This window comes from Callorhinus ursinus, unplaced genomic scaffold (assembly GCF_003265705.2).
Source record: "Callorhinus ursinus isolate GAN/ISIS: 27379988/994484 unplaced genomic scaffold, GSC_fseal_2.0 scaffold6, whole genome shotgun sequence".
Taxonomy (NCBI): Eukaryota; Metazoa; Chordata; class Mammalia; order Carnivora; family Otariidae; genus Callorhinus; species Callorhinus ursinus.
Genome location: NW_027397068.1, coordinates 17808420 through 17830987, shown reverse-complemented (window position 1 = coordinate 17830987; position 22568 = coordinate 17808420). Strand labels below are relative to the sequence as shown.

General features: G+C 42.4%; 1 protein-coding gene across 10 annotated transcripts in view; it reads right to left on the bottom strand.

The window, feature by feature from the left end:
* KLHL32 (kelch like family member 32) overlaps window positions 1-19592 on the bottom strand; it is a 248095-nt gene extending 228503 nt beyond the window's left edge. For 9 of the 10 annotated variants that reach the window (XR_012378503.1, XR_012378504.1, XR_012378505.1 and 6 more), the window contains exon 1: window positions 19150-19525. The gene's annotated coding sequence lies outside the window, so the exon portion shown is untranslated. The other variant, XM_025862890.2, reaches the window with a different exon arrangement.
* Between the last annotated feature and the right edge of the window lie 2976 nt (window positions 19593-22568).

Below are 22568 nucleotides of genomic sequence, written 5' to 3'. Positions count from 1 at the left end.
TTTTTTCTGAATCCATATGCATACATGCATTTTGCACAAGAAGAAGGATCCACACCATTTATTAGATTCTCAGAAAGGTGTATGACAACCACTTCCCCTACCTGACCCATATCCCACCCACACACAACACAGGGAAACTAAGACTTCAGTAGAACAAAGTGTTACAAATCTTTCTTGGGGTCTTCTCATTGTTCCAATGGGGCAGAGGAGTAAAGGGTAAAAGAGAGAAAAAGAGCAGGTACATGGCACCATCCCAGGCCATCTCTGTGCAGCAGAGACCCCACAGAGGCTCCAGAAGGGAAGACTGAGAAAGTACTTTCCCAGGCTTGCTTTTTAGGAAACTGTTGGTAAAAGGGAATTTCGTGTACAAAGTTGGCGACAACATTCTGGCTTCACCTGAATGGTTTTATAATTAGCACCTCATACCAAACCTCTTTTACATAATAAAATCAGTTTCTCAGAGCTATAGTTTTGTTTGGCTAAAATGCATCTAAGTCATTCAGGAAACTAATTTACGGAATCAAATCAAGTTAAGTATGGCTAATTCTCAATGGGGATACAAACAGGCTTCCAAAAAAATCAATCAATAAATAACAATCCTCACACTTCTTAAGTCAAATATTGAAATTCACATCTGACCACTTCCTAAATAGAGAGGAATAACTATTTAGTGGGGATATTTATCAAAATTAATATTTTAGAAACTAGCATCAGGCCAGGTTTGAAAGAACAAAATATGCCTTTTTTGGTCTTTATTTTGCACCCACAGTAGTGCTGACTTTTCAGATACTCCGGTTAAATTTAGTTTGTTATTGGAACATGCGAATCATAAAAGCTGTACCTTTAAAAGCATTTTCAGAAAAATATATTTTTGAAATCTCAACCTGGTAGGCAAATCTTTGAAGAAGACTTGAAAAATTTGTTTGCAAAAGTATAAAGGAACTGACACCTAAGAAAGACTAATGAGCTATCAGTGGCATCCTAAAGTAAATCCTAAGGTGTTAATTATCTCAGATTTCCAGAAGGCTTCTTAACAGGAAGTATGTTCAGTTTTTGATTGTGCATCTTAGATTTCTATTTTTGATTGTGCACTCCACATCACCTATTAAGCTTTCCCTTCCTAAACTCTAACAATTTGTGCCTGTGTTAGAGATGCTTACATTAGGCCTAGATGACAGTCACAGATGTATTATGGCTCTGTCTTTCCTCTCTACCGTTCAGTAAGTGTCTTCACGACAGGGGGCATCTCTGACCTAGCTTCCATACAAAGTAGCCAATAAAGTCTGCTGAATGAATAAGCATGCATCATTTAGAGATTAGGTACAAATCTTACTGTACATTCTGGTGTGCAAGAAAATTAAGAGTTCATCTCCCTGTTTTCTTTTTTTTAAAGATTTTACCTATTTATTTTTCAGAGAGATAGAGAGAGAGCATGCATAAGCAGGGAGAGTGGCAGGCAGAGGAAGAGAGGCAGGCTCCCCGCTGAGCAAGGAGCCTGACTCGGGACTCAGTCTCAGGACCCTGGGATCATGACCTGAGCCGAAGGCAGATGTTTAACCGACTGAGCCACCCAGGCGTCCCTCATCTCCCTCTTTTCTATAACTGAAATTTAATTTCTATTCTACCACTTGGGAAGCTCTGTCTTCCTAGGGTTGCTCAAGCAGGGTTATGATATGATTCTGGGATTAACATGTTGGCAAAGGGATAGGACTGGGCTGCTGGGTGCCTCTGGGTGCCACGTCAACGTGCATACCTTACTCCACTGTCACTGGATCAACTGTCATTTTCAGTCCTTGACTTATTGGATATTAGCAGCATGCTAATGCTCTCTCCTTGAATTATACTACTTCATTGGCTTCTAAGATTTTATTCTCGAGGAGGAAAGTTTTCCTCCTTCCTCTCTGGCTACACATTTTTTTGCTCCTTTGTGCTCCTCCCTCTTCTCTACCTAATCATTAAGTGCAATAGTTCTATGGGATTCAGTTTAATAATCTACTCTATCCCTAGGTAATTCTAACTCCAGTCAAAAATTGTTATCACAGGTCCAGAGTCTTCTATGCTATCCAAACATACAATAACACCCTATTTAACATCTTCACTTGAACATCTCAAAGACAGCTCAAATTTGATATTGTCATAACTGCATTGACAATTTCCTTATCCATCCCAAACTGTTCCTCTTGTAGAATTCCTTTCTCAATGAATAGTACCAACATGCACCCAGTTGCATGAAATGTCACCATCACACACTTGTATGGATAAACACCATCATCCATGCAAATGCACCTTCCCCCAAACAGCTATATGGAATGACATCACCACCGCATGGATTTAGGTCTCTCCCTCATTCTCAATATCCAATCCTCACCAAGACCTGAAAATTTTACCTCTTAAACGGGCCTTACATAGTCTCTTCTCTTTCTCTATTCCTACCTCTCCAGGCTGAGCCACCACCATCAACTCTGATCTGAACCAGAGCAATGGACTCCAGTGCCTTCCTATATACTCAGTGAGTGCCCTCGTCCAGTCTGAAGCCATTGCTAGCCTCCATGGAGGTCCTGTCACTCTCTGATTAAAACTCTTCTGCAATGGCTTCCCACTGTTCTTGGGATAAAGACTGGTATTGTGATAGGCCCATGTGTGGTCCTGCCCTTCCCACCCTCCAGCAGCACCTCCCCCAACACTGTCCCTGGCTCTCTGCACGCCCTGTACCTTGTTGAGGCCATGTTTCTTCCCAACATTGCACTGGGCCCCCGCATATGATTTCTTTCTCCTTCACGTGAAGCATTCCCTATGCCCCAGCTTTCCCTTCATTAACTTCCCACATCTTTCAGACCCCTAACCCCTACTTTCTCAGGGAAGACTTCCTCACCACCCGCCTTCAAAAAGGTCAAAACCCTTTTTACACTTTTCATAACACCACAAACCTCTTCTCAGCAATTATTTCGATTGCAATTTTACCCTTATTTGTGAGATCATCTGATGAATGCCCATCTCTTCTACTAGAGTGTTAGCTCCAAGATGATAAAGATCTGACCACTGACTCATCAGCACCTGGCACAGGGCCTGAGAGCCAACAGATGCCCAGTAACTACATGTTGAATGAGCATTCTTGACAGAATACAGTAATATTAACAAGAAAATTGGCAACGCTTCTGTAAGCATATTCCAGCAGCAACTACAACACAAAATCTTTCATAGCTTTCATCCTGAAATGTGAGTATGGTGGGGGGGAGGGGGCCCACCCAAGCAGATCAGGTGTGGTCCATGAGTCAAAGCTGTTCATTCGCATTAGACTGAGAGACTGAATCGTGGAAATCATAGGTGGGGTCAAAATGAGACTGCCTACATTCTCATTAACGCCACATCCAGGGCAAGGTGATAACGGGAAGAAAGATTTGCTCTCCCCAATGAAAAGGGAGAAACCATTAGCTCCCCAGGCTCTCCTGCTTCTGCTTAAGAATAGCCTTAATAGTAAAGAGTTAAAATTTATCGAATGCCTACTTTGTGCCAGACAAGGAAACTTATGTATATTATTATACTTGATCTACATTTATACTGCAGAGTAGGTATAACTGTCCCCACAGTACAAATGAGGATCCTTGGTTCAAAGAGATAAAATAACTTTCCCAAGGCCAAATAACCAGTAAATGAAAGAACCAGGATTCAGCCTTGAGGTTGGCTGTCTCCAAAGCCATTCCCTAGACACACCCTGCTGCTGCCACTTTACTTAAAGAAAGAAAGGAAGCTGCAAACAGCCAAAATCTAGTGGCTGTGGGGAGATGTGTGCCTGGTGAACAATGCAGTCCAAAAGCAGTTTTAATATCAGTAGTCATCAAGAACAGCCAGAAAGGACTAACAACAGCAGGGAGTAAGTTGGATGTGGCGTCTGTAGCACATGAGAAGCGTATGGGAAGCCTGGATCCCAGAAGAAAAGTTCTCCATGGTGGGACCCTGTCCTGCTCCAGTTCCCTCTGGCAGGGAACAGTGAACCAAAGAGAGCAAAGGTCTGGTCCTGATGCTGGAGGGCCCTGGCCAGACTTGTGCTGTTTTGTTTCCATTATGGAACTAATCCTAGAACTTTCCTTCGCTATACTAGTGGCCAAAGAAACCCTTAATTAAAAAAAAACAAGAAACAAAAAACAACAAAACAAACTTGGTATAAAGCAAATGTGAGAGTGTGTTGTTTTGAGAATACCCAACTTGGGAAAATATAATACAGATAAAATTACTAGACTCCTTTAAATAGCCAACTCCACGGGCTTCACGGGTTTTTTGTGTGTTTCTAAATAAAGTATGCATTACTTGACAAAGAGGCTTAGGAATCAGGCATACATAACACTAAAGGTTGAATAGAAATCAGTATTTCCTAAAAGCATGTTTATATACAGACCCTGGTAAAGGGAGATGGTTCACACCCAGAACAATGAGAAGGCACATGGGGAAATGCATTTTGAGACTGATTAAGCCATAGGTCTTTTAGAAAGAAGAGTGAGATAATGGAAGCCAAGTGTTGTTTTTTTTTTGTTTTTTTTTCTTAGAATAAGAGAGTGAGCACAGGATCAGTGGGGAGGGGCACAGGGAGAGGGAGAGCGAATCTTAAGCAGACTCCGCACTGAGATCAAGACCTGAGCCGAAACCAAGAGGCGGACACTTAACCGACTATGCCAGCCAGTCACCCCAGAAGGCAAGTTTTTAAAGATAATACTCCAACAGCATCCACAGGAAGGAATGGAAGAAAAAAGAAAGTGGCAGAGACAGACCAGTAAAGGAGCTACAGAACTGAGGACCTGAAGCAGAGAAGAGCAGCAAGCAGATCTGAAGGAGATAGGAGGACACACAAGATACCGGGGAGGAGAAACTGAGGGGCCCTGATCACTGAGTATTAAGATAGCACACTAGTTACCTGCAAGTAAGGTCAGACGCACATGAAATATGATAATATTTTAATTTTACATGAACACGTGGCTCCTTTAACCCACACTTGTTGAGCACTGTGCTAAGCACTGCTGGTACAGAGCCGGAGAAGATCAGTATTCGAACGTTTAGCAAGACAAATACAGATGCAGAATGGAGGCTACCTAGGATGGTCAGGGCATGGGAATCAGCATAAATGGATACAAGGATTAGCTAGGACCCAACAGGGAGTTACTCTGATCAGAGGGCCGCAAGCTTCCCACAAAGAAGAGGAGGGAAAGAAGGGACGAAAGCAGAGAGAGAACGTGTCTGTTCTGTAGAACAAGCAGCTCCCACCAAGGAGGCGTTTACCCCGGTGTTTCGCCAGATACTTCCTTGAATGAGCCAATTTGAGCCGGATTGGAGCTGAGGACCTGTGCAAAAGCCCCAGGAGTTGCCCTAAATAGCTCATTGTAATAGTAAGATCTCTAGTGAGGGGGGTTTTCTACCATTTTGTTGAACATACAATGTGTGCACTAGCATGCTGACCTGCTAGGCTTGTGCAGTGGAACCCAAGTGCCCCAGTAAACAAAGTACGTTTAAATTCTTAAATGTATCAAGCGGCCCCTAACACCCTGAATAAAAGCTTCTTGCACCAACCCCAGAAGGAGACAGTGCTTTAAGAACTATCTCCCTGTCTCCTGACTTGCTGCAAATAATAAAAAACTTTTTGCTCAAACCGAGAGACGCAGGCTGGTCTATTGGCTGGCACACCGCAAGCCACACACCCTTTGCACTGGGTGATGCAAGGGAAGCTTCTGGGGTGACGGAAATGTTCTAGAAGTGGATTGTGTTAATAATGGCTGCCCAAATCTATATACATTTACTAAACATTATTGAAACTGTGCTTCAATACACTGGGGGAATTTTATCATATATACATTAACCCTTGGCAAAACTCTTCTTAAAAAGAGGTAAGAGCTGTGGGCAAAGGAACATTAATACGGAGTATGGAGAACTGAGAGTCAAACGGGGGGCTGGTGGTAGGTGGCAGTTTTAAAACAGGGTGATCACAGTGGGCCTTCCCGAGAAGGTAACCTCTGAGGAAAGGCCGGAAGAAGGTGAGGGAGTGAGCCTGGGGGGAGCCAGGACAAGGAACACCCTAGACACAGGGAACCACAAACTATGTGCATAGGTCCTAAAGCAGAAAAGGAGGCCCGGGAGACCAGTGCAGGAGTGGACAAGGAAAGAGTAGAAGGTAAGGACAGCGGATAAAGGATGGTGCAGAGGGGATTCGTTCTTGGGAGGGAAGCTGTTGCAGTTTTGAGCAAAAGAGTAACACGCCCTAACTGAGGTGTTGAAAGGATCACTCCAGCCTGCTGTAGTGAGGAGACTCTGTGCAAGGCAAAAGAGACCCACTGGGCCCCTGCTGCGGTAAGGTAGGCAAGACGTGATGCTGAGCGGGATGATGGTGGTAGCAGGGCCGTGGTGACATGGTGAGAAACCAGAAGGTTCTGGGGATACTGAAGGTAGAGCTGACCAGAACTTCCTCGCTGCTTGGATGTGAGTTGTGAGATAAGGAAACCAAAGAGGGCTCCAAGATTGGGGTTTGAGCAACAAAAGATGCAGAGGCTCTGGATGAGGCAGGTTTGGAAGAAAAAAAATTTAAAAGCATGTACTGAGGGGTGCCTGAGTGGCCCAGTCAGTTAAGCAGCTGACTCTTGATTTCAGCTCAGGTTATGATCTCAGGGTCGTGGGATTGAGCCCTGAGTGGGGCTCCATGCTCAGGGAGGAGTCTGCTTGAGATTCTCTCCCTTTCCCTCTGGCCTCCTTGCACCCCACTCGTGCGTGTGCGTGCTCCCTTTCTCTCCCTCTAAAATAAATAAATCAATCTTAAAAAATTAAAAAAATTAAAAAAGCATGTATCGGGAATTTTGTTACTCTGCTATATTACATAAGCCAAAATCACTTCATATAATTTTGGTAACTTTCTTTGAAAGATCAACATCACTATAGGGTGAGTTTCCTTCCAATACATTCATTAGGTGAAGTACTTTGGAGAAATGAATTTGCCATACAAAATGTAGAAATGTTTATTTAAAATCCTGATTCTTGGTCTTCCTTGTATCCTGAGGACTGCTGAGCAGCTTATTCTCTTATAACTTCGTAATTATATTTCTAATGGCATTAGACTTAACTTGCCTGGAAAGGTCCTGCTGCTGGTCCAAGCTAACCAATAAAAGTGCAGTGACACCAAATGGCAGTCACTCACTCCTGAGTGATTCTTCTTAAAAGAACCAGCTGAGCCGGAAAAAGGCCCCATCAATGGATGTTGGGATATATAAACGACATCCACCTCCTATAAAAATATCAATGTTAGAGCAAAATTCATGAAGCATTGCAAAGAAGTGCCAAAATTCAAGGTCGATCTCTCTTGTGACTTCCTTCTCCTTAGGAGAAAGCTACTGTGAAGATATGAAGGTAGGAAAAGTTGAATTCCTGTCTAGGGATTTAAATAATACAGATTTTTCCTTCTTGCACTTCTAAATTTATGTGTGTGTGTTTGGTTCTCTGCGTTTATTCTGCACATTTGGCCACCAGACTTCTCTATGTGATCATTATCATTAATACGTGAGTTAGAAACACAAATTAGACTCAGCAGCTGTGCCCAAGGCCATTACTTCCTATAATTTGGCACAGATGGCCAAAAAGATGATTTTGGCAGAATGGCCAAGTGCTAACCACCTAATGAGGCTGCAGCCTCAAAACTAACTGATGGTAAATGCAATTTTACAGTCATTTCACCCTTCTCTCTCTCTCTCTCTCACTCCCTGTCATTCTCTCTCTCTCTCTCTCTCTCTCTCTCTCTCTCTCTCTCTCCTCTGTCCTTGACATAAAAGGCAGAAAAAATACACCCTCTTTTATTTTTGGCAAAGTTCTAAACACAGCATTTTACCTGATTTTCTTTCTTTTTTTTTTTAAGATTGTATTTATTCACCTGACGGAGAGAGAGAGAGCACAAGCAGGGGGAGCCACCGGCAGAGGGAGAGGGAGAAGCAGGCTCCTCACTGAGCAAGGACCCTGGGATCATGACCTGAGCCGAAGGCAGATGGTTAATCGACGGAGCCACCCAGTTGCCCCTTCACCTGACTTTCTAGGGAGGAAAAAGTAACCCAATACAACAATTCCAGTTCTGAAATGGTCATTCTTTAGGTCAAAAGACCTTTTTCTTCAACTCAAAAATATTCCTAAGTATAAAAAACTTTCCTGCAAAAAACAAAACAAAACAAAATCTTCCTGCAATAGGGGATTAAGCCGGTTTGTCCCTAACTCAGTGTCAGAGAAACCACCACACAAGTCACGCTGATGATTACATTGCCAGGGACAAATAAATACAAGTACGACATCTGCCCTTTGCTCATACACACACACACACACCTGAAAATGACTTCTCTTAAAGTTCTGATTAGGCAACATTCTCACCATGCATAACTCTGATCATTTTCATAGCTGTCTAAAATTCATTTATAATTTCACAAGCTGCCTAGTGGCAAGGGTTCTTTATCTCCTCATCTATATATAGGTGCTTAACGGTTTGCGTATCTTTCCAAAATGCCTGATAATCCAAATGTTTTGGTGTTTTAAGTAGATGATCACTAAGAAGGTCACAAATTCCCCTCAGACATAAAAGATGCACACAAACACTTTTTCAGCCAGTCTCTAAGAACAGAATATTGCCTTCCAAAGCCTATTAGAAACCTGCACAGCACTTTCTGAACCCTCCCAAAAATAAAGAGCAAATGACAATTCAAAACTGTAACTTCTCTGCTCCCGAAATCCTGCCGTAAAGATCTTAGACTATTCTGCTGCAGTTCACTAGTGACCTCTGAGATCAATGACTCATAAAATTTCATGCACAGTAGAAACAGCATTCTCCATTTGGCTCCTAGAACTCCAAGTAATCACCATGAATGGTCTAAATCTAAAAAGGTATAAACTAAAAGCATCTGATTTTATCTTATGCAGGAATATACATTCTAAAAATCAATCTAACAACTTCAGCGTTGGACATTATAATGAGGACATTTATAAAGATGCTCTCCACGGCCATCCACCTGATTAACTGTACACAAATCTGAGTGGAAAGTCATGACTTCTCTCTTTTAGCAGGAAAGATGTTTTCACACATCATGACTTCTTTCAAAACGGGGCACCTGGTTAGTAAAGAATCACCTGCAATGTTTAAATGTCCACTGGGCATCCAGAGAGCTGTGCGACCTCAGAACTGATCTGACTTGCCATTTTTTGTTGCATGTGAATGAAAAGAAAGCTGAGGCCCAGATCCAGATGGCATGGCTGATTCTAGGGAGGTAAGAATAAGAAACAGAGTGTAAGCAGGTCACTGTGCTCTGGACATGCAGCTCCCAAATTAGACCTGTCTTGAGAATCACTCAGGCAAAGTTGAATATTCAGTGGCTCAGCACCAATGCAGATTCAAACACAATAAACACAGAGGCTCCAGGAATCTACATTTTTAAAATAATTCCAGGTCATTCTGAAATTTGGCCTGGTTGCAAACCTCGGGACTAGACTTACTTGTAGGACGGTGATAATATATAATATTCTAAAGCAAGATCCCAGAATGCATGATTGTCTAAAGCAAGGTTCCAGAATGGCCACTCAAAAGCACTAACAGAGCATTTTTAACGTAAACAGAGCATCTTAAAAATATATCTTCTTTTGTCCTCGTGATTCTTAATGTTATCCCCATTTATACAGATGGAGACACAGACTTCCGAAATCCAGCTTCCTCCCGCAGAACAGAAAACTCAAGGAATCTGACTCTGAGTGCCCTTGCCCTCCCAATTCACATCATTTTGCTCAACCCAAGCATCGCCTTACTCCACAGAAATACTACCAGTGAGGGATGTGCAATTCTGCTCTGTGAGAACAGCTTTGGAAAGGCCTTATCAACTCTGGCACTGCCATTAGGAGGCCTGGAAGTTGGCCAGGGAGGGAAATGTGGTTAGCTCCTGTGAGATGATCCTCTTTCCTGGCGGAGATACTGGTGGGTGACCCTCTCCTGAAATTCTCAACACACACCCATCCCTCAGGTCAACCATGAGGCTCCAGGTAAGGAGAGACACCTGAACCTAAGAAAAGCTCTGGCGTCAGTGAGCCCAAGCTTCCTAAGTACCTGGGTTAACAGTGCATCCAATCCATGAGGTGGTCTCACTTGATACCATAATGCAAGAGGTATCCTTACATCCTTTCTTCTGTCTCTTAGTCAAAAGGGGAACAGTATACCCGTAGCTGCTGACTGAGGCACTGCAAGCTCACAACATGAACAAAGAATGATGGCAATAAAATTCTGAAACCATCACCAGATGGGTTTTTCAAAAAGAGGTCAATATAGAGGAAGCAGAAGAACTCTAGTAATACAGTGACCAAAAAGAAAAATTCAGTAATCAAGGCACATAGTTAGAGGGTCTGGGAATTTTATGCCCCATTAGGCCCTTTACCCAGAGGTGAAGTATATCCTCGATTTCACAGACAATATGTAGGGCTGTTGGTGCCACATAGTTACACCATATAACTAACACCTCCTGTCCCAATTCCATGCTCACCAAACCGTTAGCCCCAGGAGAGAATGTGCTGGCCAAAGAACTTCACGCACATCTGCAAACCCATTGACAGTTACATACATCATATATATTAATATTCCGTTTTAAAACAATATAATGTGGCAATAATAAATTAACTGTGGACTTCTGGTGAGCAACACTGATAGAAATCAAAAATGGACAACTTTGTAAAACATTACAAGGTCAGAGAAGGGAAATTTGTCATAAAACCCTACAGATGACACTAAGATTCACAAATTAGGATTTCAGTAAAAAGCCTAATTAAATGCTGTGTAGAAAGGCCTAAGGGCTGTGCATGGGTTTCTCAAATGACATTTGATCAATTAGGAAGCCCTATCTATAGGTGATATTAAATACCTTCAAGAAATGATAAATAGCTTTGACCCAAAGCTGAAGAAGATAAGCTGGTCCTAAATTAAATCAGATTGTAGGTAATTAACGTTTTCACAGAAGAAAGAACCAAAACCTTCATTCCCTATTTCTTGAGGCTTGGAATTCTCAAAAAAACCAATCAGCCATATCAGCTCCTGGACATCAGCCTGGGAAAGACTAGTGAATCTTCGAAGCTGAAGGGTTCCTGGATTTTATCTACACGACTGCCTATCATAGTGACAGCGTTACAAAAAATGTCTCCTTTCGGGGAATGTCAAACAGAGTAGGTGAGGGGGCAAGTCACAAAGAGACGCTACCAAAATAAATCTCTTTCATTCAGATATCTACCTCAGTTCTGAACCTAAATTTCCAAAATAATAACCATAGCTATCACTTGGGGAGTGGTCGAGAATATCTTCATATTTTAAGTAGACATTTTTTTCATAGTAAGATGATTTTGTAACTTTGCTGGCACTGGTACCATCTTGGCTACTGTATTTTTCATTGTAGAATCCACGCTTCCCTTTAACTAATACCCACTATACATCAAACCTTTTTTGAATTTAATTTTAATATATTCTCTTCTGAATGCATAGAGATAAAAGAAACAGGTGAAGGATATTCTGTCTTTGACAAACGATCGCAAATTTAGCATTAAACAATTCCCTAAGCCTTTTTTAATTTTAGGTATGCGAACTAATAGTACTCACCAACGACTAAAAATACAGCTGAATTATTCAATTGCAACATATTTAAAGAAACACCAAAATAAGCACATATGTACATATGCACAGCGTGCGGGTAGCACACAAAATAGTCTTTTCCGGAAGGAGGTGCTTTGTGATTGATTATACGATAAAAACAAAATTTAGTTTGGTATATGGATTCCTAAAATTTACTGTTTGGGTTACCTTCCTATAATTACAGTTTTTTGTCATCACTACTACAAAAGTCACCAGTGCAGTGGATGGCTTGCAGCCCCCACCACTGCCTGGATTACCCCTAGTCCACAGGCTACAGGGGGGTGACCTTGAGAAAAGTCAAGGCACACTGACCTCATCTGGACTCCTAGGTAATCAGAGAACTAGACGATATTAAAAAAGTAGAAAAATTACTCCACCTCTTGTGAGGATGAGTTGTTACTGGGTGGGGGTGGGGGAAGGGCAGATAGTGGTGCAGAGAACAAAGAAAAAAAAAACAGACTTAACTGGAAAGTATTCTCTTCGGGAAGCCTTTAATCCTATCTGACTTGAAAGAGAATTTGAGGAGTTTTTTCTTTGAGCCTGGTGAGCTCTTGACCTTTTCATAAAATTTACATTAATTCTCCATGAAGGGAAACCCCTAGTTGTCCAGAAAAATGTAGGCAAATAGACCTTGACCTCACAGAAAGGCTAGGCAGTCTGTACTGGCCAAGTACTGGGTACTGCTATTACTAATTCCACAGGGAACACAAGGGGTGCTTCTGAGCTGCTTACAGATGGGGACCCCTGAGGAGAGCCTTATAGAGCCCTCTGAGCTGCCTAGGCAGGAGGAAACGGACCCTCCCTCCTTTTTCCTGTGGCCAGGCTAGGCCTCAAGGGCCTGTAGAAAAGAGGCGGAGGTAGCTTGCCAGGCCACTCACTCACTCAAAACTCCATTATACTAAGAGTCTAGCTCCTCTCTAAGGCTGGCAGACCACATTAAGACATTTTATATGGTACATGAAATTTAAGTGTATCCTACCCTCATGTTGAGGAAGGCAAAGGTAGGGCTGTAAGGAGAGGCAAAGGGAAAGAATTAGTAAGTACCCAAATTTTATTTTGCACCAGGCACTGTGCTAGATGTTTCTTAGGCATATTTTATTTAATCTCAGAATAGCCCTAGAATCTAGGTAATAGAATTCCCATTTTAGAGATGAGGAAAACGGGACCTACAGGGGATATGTAGCCAGACTGTAGATAACAGAGCCAGGAAGTGTCAGATTTAGTATCAAATCCAGGCCCCAAGGTTCATGTTCTATGGGCTGTGCCATGCTACCTTGCACATACAATTGAAGAACTAAAACTCATAAATAATAAGGCTTCTAAGTAATGATTTAAAATGAGGTACCAGAACTTATGTCATAAAAAATTGCAAAATGCCTCCTCCACTGCTCTTGGCTTCTGTCCCATTAGCACTGAACGTGTTCCCACTGAAGCAATCAGCCAGAATGGGACTACTTATTCTAGATCAATATCCTGTATGCCAAACCGGTTGTGGCGGCGGGGGGGGGGGGGGGGGAGCCCTGTTTCTAAGTAGCTGGAACTGGTTCATCTGGCGTGAAATAAGGAATATATTATGCCTCAAATAAACATGTAGAAGAAAGTCAAGAGTCTATGAAAACTGCCAAAGATTTTCCTTCTTCATTTAAAAATCATCTTATCAGGTCGGTAATTTCAACCTTGCAAAACTAATTTAGACAAATTTACAGCTTTCTGTGTTTTTGCCATAAGCGGAACTAATACGACTCCAAATTGAGTTTGCAAATACCGTTTTTATATACAGTTCTTTCTAGTCCAAAATTTATAATGTCGTATGTCTAAATCAAATTAAATTCAATGCATTAATGTACTGCAGTGTGCATGTGAAACAAGGCAAGAACAAAAAAATATGCAGTTAAGTTTGGTGCTTCCTCAGCTTAGGAAAGATCTCAGCGAGAAGGAAATGGGAATGAACAACCCGCTTAGATACTACAGGACCAGGGAAAGGTGAACAAAATAAATCCCATCTATTAAGTCCCAGTAAGAAGGAAACTAAGATGTTCTAGGATAAATTCACAAGTTCTACTCTCCACACTGAAAGACATTCTGAAATAATGTGAACCAGTATATAAGGACAAGGAAAGGGGAGTAAGGTACTACCTAGCACAGAGACTGTCTCCACTGGTCTATCGTCACTGTCAACAAAAAGCGAGGTTAGAAAGACAGACTCCTCACATCATTTGTTCAGAATATTTTCCATTATTTGCCACATAGATCCGTGAAAAGTAAATCATCATACTGGTGTATATCGTACTTGATGGGAGTTAAAATCTCCCCAACTTTAAAGCAAACTCCTCTCATGCCAAATGTCTTCAGTGCTAGACTCTAGCGAGCTATGACATGTTTGTTTCATTTCATCCCGTTACCTTGTGCCCACTATTCTAACAGGTAGCTCTCCTCCTCACTCCCTGCCAATCTAGTACCTAAAACCAAATCGGGGGGCACCTGGGTGGCTTAGTAGGTTAAGCGTCTGCCTTCAGCTTAGGTCATGATCCCAGGGTCCCCACATCACAACGGGCTCCCTGCTCATCGGAGAGTCCGCTTGTCCCTCTCCCTCTGCCCCTTGCTTGTGCTCTCTTGCTCATGCTCTCTTGCTCTCTCTCTGTCAAATAAACAAACTCTTAAAAAAATCTGACTTCTGCTTGGTTGTCACATTTTTTTCATATCTCCATTCAGGTAACAAAAAGACTGACCCAAACAAGATGAAGAGCAGAGTACATTTATTGGTCACTCTGGGTATGAGTATATATTTTCAAATAGCTAACAAGCAGCTTACATTTCTCCTCACTTGTCCCACAGATGAGACTTCATCAAAGGTATATCTAACATCAAAATGTGCATCTGCCAGAGCCTCCCTAACCTCTAAGTCTACGGCCCTACTAAAAGAAAAAGTCTACATTGACGTGTTCTTCTCTTCTCATCTAATTTGCACAATCTCTTGCCCATTCTTGAAAATCCAGATATTTGACCACTCCAGCTGAATTCAGGTAAAATATCTATGTACGCCTTCCTTCCACCGAAAAGTGGTATCATGAGAGGAAACCATGTGCCAGATGTTGGATGTTAAGAATACAGACATACCATAATAGTTCATGGGTATTTACTGTGTACCAGACTCTGTATAGAGAACATAATACTTTGTTCGTCCCTTGCCCTTATGTCAGTCTTTCAGAAGAATCAGTCCTATCTCCAGATTCTTCTCTATGTCTACAAATCCCCTCTGGGTCTCCTTCACCACCATGTCTTGCTCTACTTCCTGCCACACACCCCTACTTCTGTGTTCTTGATGCACTCCAACTTGGAGACCATATTTCTTACCACAGCTTGTGTCATCCCTTCAGCAACAATGATAAGCTCAGCAATATCAGACATCACGAGCATGATCCTCTCAATTCACATTTCCAACTGACTGTCTCACAGAGCCTACCCTCTTTCCATAGCTGAAGGGATCTTCATTTACCAGAATCAAACCCGGCCGTCAGGGTCCAACACTAATCCTCCTCCTACACAGGAATAATCTGATCTCCACAGTCAGCACACCTTTTAATTTTTCCCTGTATCAGCGTTTCTATAGCATCTGGTATCACTATTAAAGCATTTAACACACAACTGCCTCAAAAGCACAGTTATGTACATGTCTATAACATCCATTAGGTAATCGGCAGAGGAGAGGTGGGAAGTGAGGAGAGCTGCTGAGGTTTAAAGTTGTCTTTCATGGGTCTGGTTTAACTTCACATAGTCTCAGGTTCTCTATCTATACAATGGAAACAAGACCCTTACTGTATAGGGACATCAGGAAGACAATTTAGAAAGTAGTTTTCCATACTGGGAAAACATAGAAGGGGCTGGAAAAATGGAAACTGCCTGGAGCAGTAGTGTGTTTGCTCTGAATCCTTGAAGTCAGAGCTGTTATCTTCTAGAGCACCAAGCCAGAACTTTGTCACATTAGTACTAACTAACATCTGCATAGTGCTTTACTAGAGATGCAACATATTTCCATGAACTGAAAACTGAAATGCATTTATTTACTATTAAAGCATCCTTCTAGAGGGGAATTTTAAAATAAGAGAACTATTAGAGGCCACTGTGCAAATCTTGGCTTCTTTTATTTTTTAAACTACACCTTTTTGGATCCACAAAAGAAATGACATAAATAACTCCTTTCTGACCCCACCAGGTCCTCTTCAGTGAAGTTCACTGACATCTCTGTAGTGTTAGTAGAAACATGAGAAGGTGGCAGCTTCTCAAAAGGTTTATGCTTCTTTATAAGATGCTGTTATTGAAGGAGTAAACAGCATTCTCTATGTCAGAGTCCTAGAAGTGAATATCCTTTGGGGGTTCCCATTCATGTTTTCATTCCTTTGGAATATTGCAGTATTCTATGGTGGGTTTTAGCTAATTACCTAAAACCTTAATGAGAAGTTTTCATTGAAAGGCTCAGAATGCTCCTTTTTCTAACTTTTTATTCCACCTCTTCCTACAATGTCACGTACTCAACCTAGTTTTTCTATCGTTTATAGTATATGCCCAGAAAAAAAAAAAAAAAAAAAATTGAGGAACATAAGAACTTTTAAGCTATAAAGGCTTTTGTTTCACTAGACTAAAAAATTCCTCCTTTGGGGTCCTTCATGTTCTTTTATTTTCTCTGAGGTATAAGCGAGAGGCCTAGGAGCCCTAAAAAACAAACTTGGACCTGTCTATTGAAGAAGGGATATGGCTTTTTCCGCCATCTTGGAGTCTGTGGAGGCCTGCTGGGAACAGGACTCCTATAACGCCAAATAATGTCTGGAAGGCTGTGGTCCAAGGCCATTTTTGCTGGTTATAAGCAGGGTCTCCGGAACCAGAGGGAGCACACAGCTCTTCTTAAAATCGAAACTGTTTATCCTCGAGATGAAACGGAATTCTGTCTAGGCAAGAGATGTGCTTATGTGTACAAAGCAAAGAACAACACAGTGACTCCTGGTGGCAAACCAAACAAAACCAGAGTAATCTGGGGAAAAGTAACTCGTGCTCATGGAAACAGTGCCATGGTTCGTGCCAAATTCCGAAGCAACCTTCCTGCTAAAGCCATTGGCCACAGAATCCATGTGGTGCTGTACCCCTCAAGGATTTAAATTTAATGAAAAGTAAATAAAGGTGTAGATTTGTTCTCTCGTAAAAAAAAAAAAAGAAGAAGAAGAAGAAGAAGAAGGGATATGGCACATTTTTTAGATTTTAATATCAAAACCAGAAAACTCCTAATCACTCATATAATGATGGATGTATTTGATGGATGTAAGAGAAAAATAGTTATGAATTGAATGAGAACTCAGTAACTATGGATTGCAACTGGTAGGCCACAGGTCTTATGTGGCCTAAATACACTTTTAATGTGGTCCTTATAGTTTACAAAATTAAGGGCCCTTCACATAAAAATATGTAAGCTTCTGTTTCCCTTGAAAAACTAGAATGTTTTAGAGCCGGGGTGACAACAATCAGCTATAGTAGAGTTGGAACTGCCCTTTTTATAGTGGTTTGTATGTTCCAAAGGCCAAAATCCACAGCCTCTCTCCCACATGGCCCCCACTGGGCCTGCTGCACTCCTTATCTTACCTGTTTTTGGAAAGACAGACACAGGATGTGGAACCTGGGTGGCTCAGTGGGTTAAGCAGCTGCCTTTGGCTCAGGTCATGATCCCAGAGTCCTGGGATCGAGCCCCACATCGGGCTACCTGCTCAGTGGAGAGCCTGCTTCTCCCTCTCCCTCTGCCTGCCTCTCTGCCTATTTGTGCTCTCTCTCTGTCAAATAAATAAATAAAATCTTTTAAAATAAATAAATAAATAAATAAGACAGACACAGGATTTTTTTTAAAGGCAAAGAACTTGGATCCAAAAAGGGCTTCCCCATTCACTCGCTCCGTGACCTTCCACAAGCTCTGAGTCTTGGTCCCTCAGCTTTAAACTGAAGATAATTCCTTGACCTCACAAGGTTGTTGTGGGGAATAAAAAGAAGCGTAGGAAAAGTACTCTGTAAATTGTAATATAAAATATTTGTCATCTTTATTCATTTGCCAGCCCCCTGTCAGTTGCATAAATGCCCTCTACCTGCCTCAGCTATTACTAGTTTCCTTGCTCTTCATATTACTACACTCTGTGTGGCACAGTTTAAAATCTAAATGAAAAAAATTTGATATATTTCCTTGCCTCGTTTAATAAGAGGTAAAAAGATGAACAAATACCAAAGGAAAAGAAAATGAACTGTTGAATGTCAGTGGATCTTTACTAGGTCATTTCTGTTCCTAATGAAGGTATGAAATTGGATAGCTGATCCGTTCAAGTGCTGTTTTCAGTTCACCCACCAGGCACCTGAGGCCTCAAAGTAAAACTGACAGCCCAGTCATTAGGGGTACCTGGGAGATAAGGAGTAATGACCTCCTCCTTGGGGCTCACCCAGTGCTCCAGTAAAGGATCCAACCCAACAGAAACAAAGAAACAAACAAAGAAAAACCCAAAAGAACCTATAAAGCTTTCTCTGTGCCTCCTTCCTTTCAACATTTCAATATAAGCTCCAAAACCTTAGTATCTGAAGTAATAGGCCACAGCACAATTTCTACATCTATACCTATCAACCTATAAACATATATGTAAAAAAATAAAACACTGAGGGACCTGAAAGAAAACAGAATCTTCTTAGAAATGGGCAGAGGTGCAGAAAACTGCACTTAAATGATGCAGTGGACATAGAAATGTTAGCAAAGATTTTTGTCATTAGTGCTATCTCCTTACATTAGGAATTCACTGAGGTATTCCTGTTCTGGTCAATTTATAACAGATCATCCTTAATTCCTCTTTCACTTTTCGTGTTAAGATAATCATGCCTGAGTGAACAGCAAGATATAATGTGGATATAGAGGGAAAAAGGGGTTTTCACTGGACTCATTGTTCTTTACAAGATCACCAAAATGGGAGTAATTTATGATTCAAGACACAGTCTGTTGAAAAATTCATCTGACGAATCCGTTTTAAAGCATACCATCAAGTGCATTACCCCTTTTCTTGAAGTTGGATGAAACCATGCCCAGAATACCTATTAACGATTGCCAAATTACCACATGGTCCTCAGTGTGTATTTTATTTTTAAAAATCAAAATAAATAAAAGCATCATTTTAAAAAGCCAGTTATTTCAATAAATGTCCCAAGGCTGATGTTTAAGCAAGTCTCCTTGGCAACCAAGGAGCACAGTACATCTCCGGCTGGGGGAAGGGGAGAAGGCGGGGGAGCAACTCCAAGGTTGGTAGAATAAGTAACTGGAGTAGTAATTGCTCCCGCTAGACGACGCTGGTCGAGCTGCACGGGCTGCATACCCCTGAAATTTCAACTCCGGTCTCGCCCCCAATGGCGCACCAGCAGCCTCCCACCCCCTCCCTCCGGTCCGCAGGCATCTACCCCGAACAGGTTACAAGGAGAGACTGGCTTACCCGATGGGGTGAGCGGTCTGCTGGGTTATGTATGTACCCGAGGCGGCAGCGCAGGCACCGGGCGCTCCCTGATGCACAACGGCTCTGCTTCTCCCCACGATGCTGAGGTTAAGAGAAACCGCAGTAAGCTTCGCACTGTCGGTTTGGGGATGCGGTTGTGAAGACAAGATCGGTAGCATGTATGTCTGTGTGTGTATGTGTGTGTGTGTGCGCGCCCGCGCGCGCGTTTTTCAGTGTGTGTGTGTGTGTGTGTGCCCGCGCGGTCCCCGACTCTCCCGCGGGGTAACAGTGTTTGCTAGTAAATAAAAAGCAGCAGCCAGCAGGGCAGGTGGCGCGTCCTCGTTCACTCTGCCCCAGGCGACCCCAGCTGCCTGGAGACGCACCTTGGCGGACCCTGGGGCTGGCTCAGACCGTGAGGCGGCTCCGCCCCCTCCCGCCTCCGGCGAGCCCGCACGCACGCCCGCCCCCTCCCCCTCCGTCGGCGAGCCCGCGCGCACGCTCCCCTCCCCCCACACCCGCCACCGGGGAGGCGCGCACGCTGCGCTTTCCATCCCCCACCCCCTCCGCCCCGCTTCCGACGGCGAGCCAGCGCGCGCGCCCGCTCTCCCCGGAAGCCCCCCTCCTCCGCGCAGCCCCCCTTCGTGCTCTTTGGCACCTGCGCTGTGGGCTGCTGGGTCGCAAGCACAGCGTGAAGCCAGAGCTGCGCCCCCGCCTGCGATGGGCGAGACCCGGGAACCCAACTTGCGTGTTTCCAGGGTCTGTTCCCAGGGCTGGGAGCAACCTGTGGGAACCGACGCTGTGACCACAGAGCACTGTCCCTCTTCTTCCGTGACCTTGACCCTACTGACTTGTCAAGTTCACATTGCCCCCATTCTTAGCCGCCCCTTTTCGTCTTTATGGTAGTGCTGAGCGTGATTTCACAGTAACTCTGAGGTTGGAGGGAAGCCCTGAACCTAAGAATGAGGAGGGGTATTTGGTTACAGCTAATTCAGCATTAACACAGCAAACAGACCACAGCCCAGAACACCTCGGTTAAATTCCAGGGCCTGACCCACTCTTGTGCCAGTTGGGGGTCATTGATGTCATTCCTGTGTAAAACATGCTTACAATACACACTTAAGCAAAGTGAATAATTTTAATAGGTAAAAATATTCCATATTCCACTTTTGCATTGAAAATCTTGGTCCGATGTAGAGTTAAGCCGTCAGGTAAAAGAAGAATGAAACTCTAAATTGGGGTAAACTGTATTTTGTAGAAGTTCAGGGTTTAAACTACTACAAAGATGGAATTTCACAGAATGTTAAGTCCTATCTCTTGCAAGTTTGTGTTCTTCTACACTTGGGCTAGGAACAGTGCCTTGATCTACTTTGAGATGTCCTTAATATTTGTTAGTCTCAAGTCAATGGCTCAGCAGTTTTTTCACTTTCAGACCCACAGGTTTTGTGGGACTGTTTGCTCCCCCCACCCCTTGGGGCCTGACTCTCTGGATTCCAGTCCTTAATTACCATGGTGTTGATATTTGGACTTTAGGACTCTGGGGACCTACTTAGCTAGCAGCCCTGGAAGAATGACAACTGTGAACGTTAGTTGCAGTACTATTCTCCAGAATTTTTCATATGCAATTTGGTATTTTTCATTGGGTGAGGTTTTATACCAGAAGATCAAATGGGAAAGCATGTTTAAACCCGAGATACTATCAGTGCTGTCAATAAATAAACACTTCTTTAAGATTCATAAAATATTGGTCACTAAAGTGAATGCATTTAAAATTTTAAACCCATCTATATTGATTGGATTATTTGTTTAGAATAAACAAAAGGTACTTATTAAAAATAATTAAATTGAAAGAACAAAGAATATAACTATATTTACATAGGGAAAAAAGTCTTTACGCCACCAGCTCACCATCTGTGTGAGGGTCTCTTACTGTCCAAGATGGGTCTTTCTTGTACATCATAGGTAATCCGACCCACTAGCACAATGCCAGTCACATATTAGGGGCTCAATAAAAATTGCTGGCTGACAGATACTGAGGAATTGACTAAGAAAATATATGTTAAGTGTAGAGTAAAATATCTGGTTCAGAGAGGGCATTTTTCTCCCCTAAGGGACTCCTTAAGGTTGATTTAAAGTATAGATTTTTTTATTAAAAAACTTTTATTTCTCTAAAATAAGGGACTCCATAGTTTGCTAGACAACCATCAGAACCCAACACAAATGTGTATTCTGGTATATTCTGTTACTAGAAGAGCAAGTAGATTTTAGGCACTATTTCTCTGCTTAGTACCATTACATATGATCGTTTTCCTCATAGAGAAAATAGCTTAAAACAATGCTTCCCCAAATCTGTTCTTTGAAATACTAGTCATTTGTTCAACAATTTTTTTTTGAACTCTCAGAATGTGTTAAGCAGTGTAATTGGTGTAAGGCTTTCAGTTGTCAATAAATAGGCATTGTCCCTGTTTCAATGTAATGATATTGTGAGAGATAAGCTAAAGAAAGAAAAATAAAAAGTGTGGATCTTTTGGTTGCAAAGTGACAAAAAAAACTACTCCAACCAACTTAAGCAAAAAGGAATTTGATGGAAGGATAACAGGAGTTCTAAGAATCAATGGGCAGTCAGCCCACACAACCAGGCTCAGAAGCCTGCAGAAGTTAGAGCAATTCCCAAGGGCACAGAAGCCGTGATAAGAAGATCATGTTGGGGCAAAAATGTCATGATCACGTGCCTTCCACTGCTGCAATGGGTACACCCGAGTCTATTGCTCTGTGATACTCCCAAGGCAGATTCTAGCTTTCAGTTGTCCTAAATTGTAGCTGGGGTAGGGAGGGACCCCTGATCAAGGCCCCACCAGATTTAAGACAAGAAACGGACCCTGGGTGGCTGGAAAGCAACATACATTCACAGAGGAAATAGGGAGCCCAGGACAAATAAGCTGGGGTTCACAGAAGAAATAGGGAGCCCAGGACAAATAAGTTGGGGTAACACCGAAAACGCTCCCTGTCACATTGTTGTACTTAAAGACTCTGAGATCTTGCAGTAAAGAAACCTCTTTCACTTTTTTTTAACAACTATCCTAAAGTTTGGTTGAGTACAGAATACTTTTTCTTTTTTAGCTTACCCCTTCACACACTTTAGGAAGCATTTTGGAATACAGTACATTTTTGTGGCTTTCTCTCCCCCCATCTCTCATCACCTTGCCCATGAACCAAGATGTGAAAGCCTAGCATAAATTTAGTGTTATCAAGCTTTTATAAAATCTATATATGATGATCAGAGTTGAAACTGTCTTTAGAAAGCTCAGATTTCTACCTAAAACTACATCATAAAAGAGAGCTATGGCATAGCTCCTTCTTCAACTCCAGAACAAACACCTGCTATAACTGCCTTGTCCCGTAGCAAATGAGAAAGTGTCATT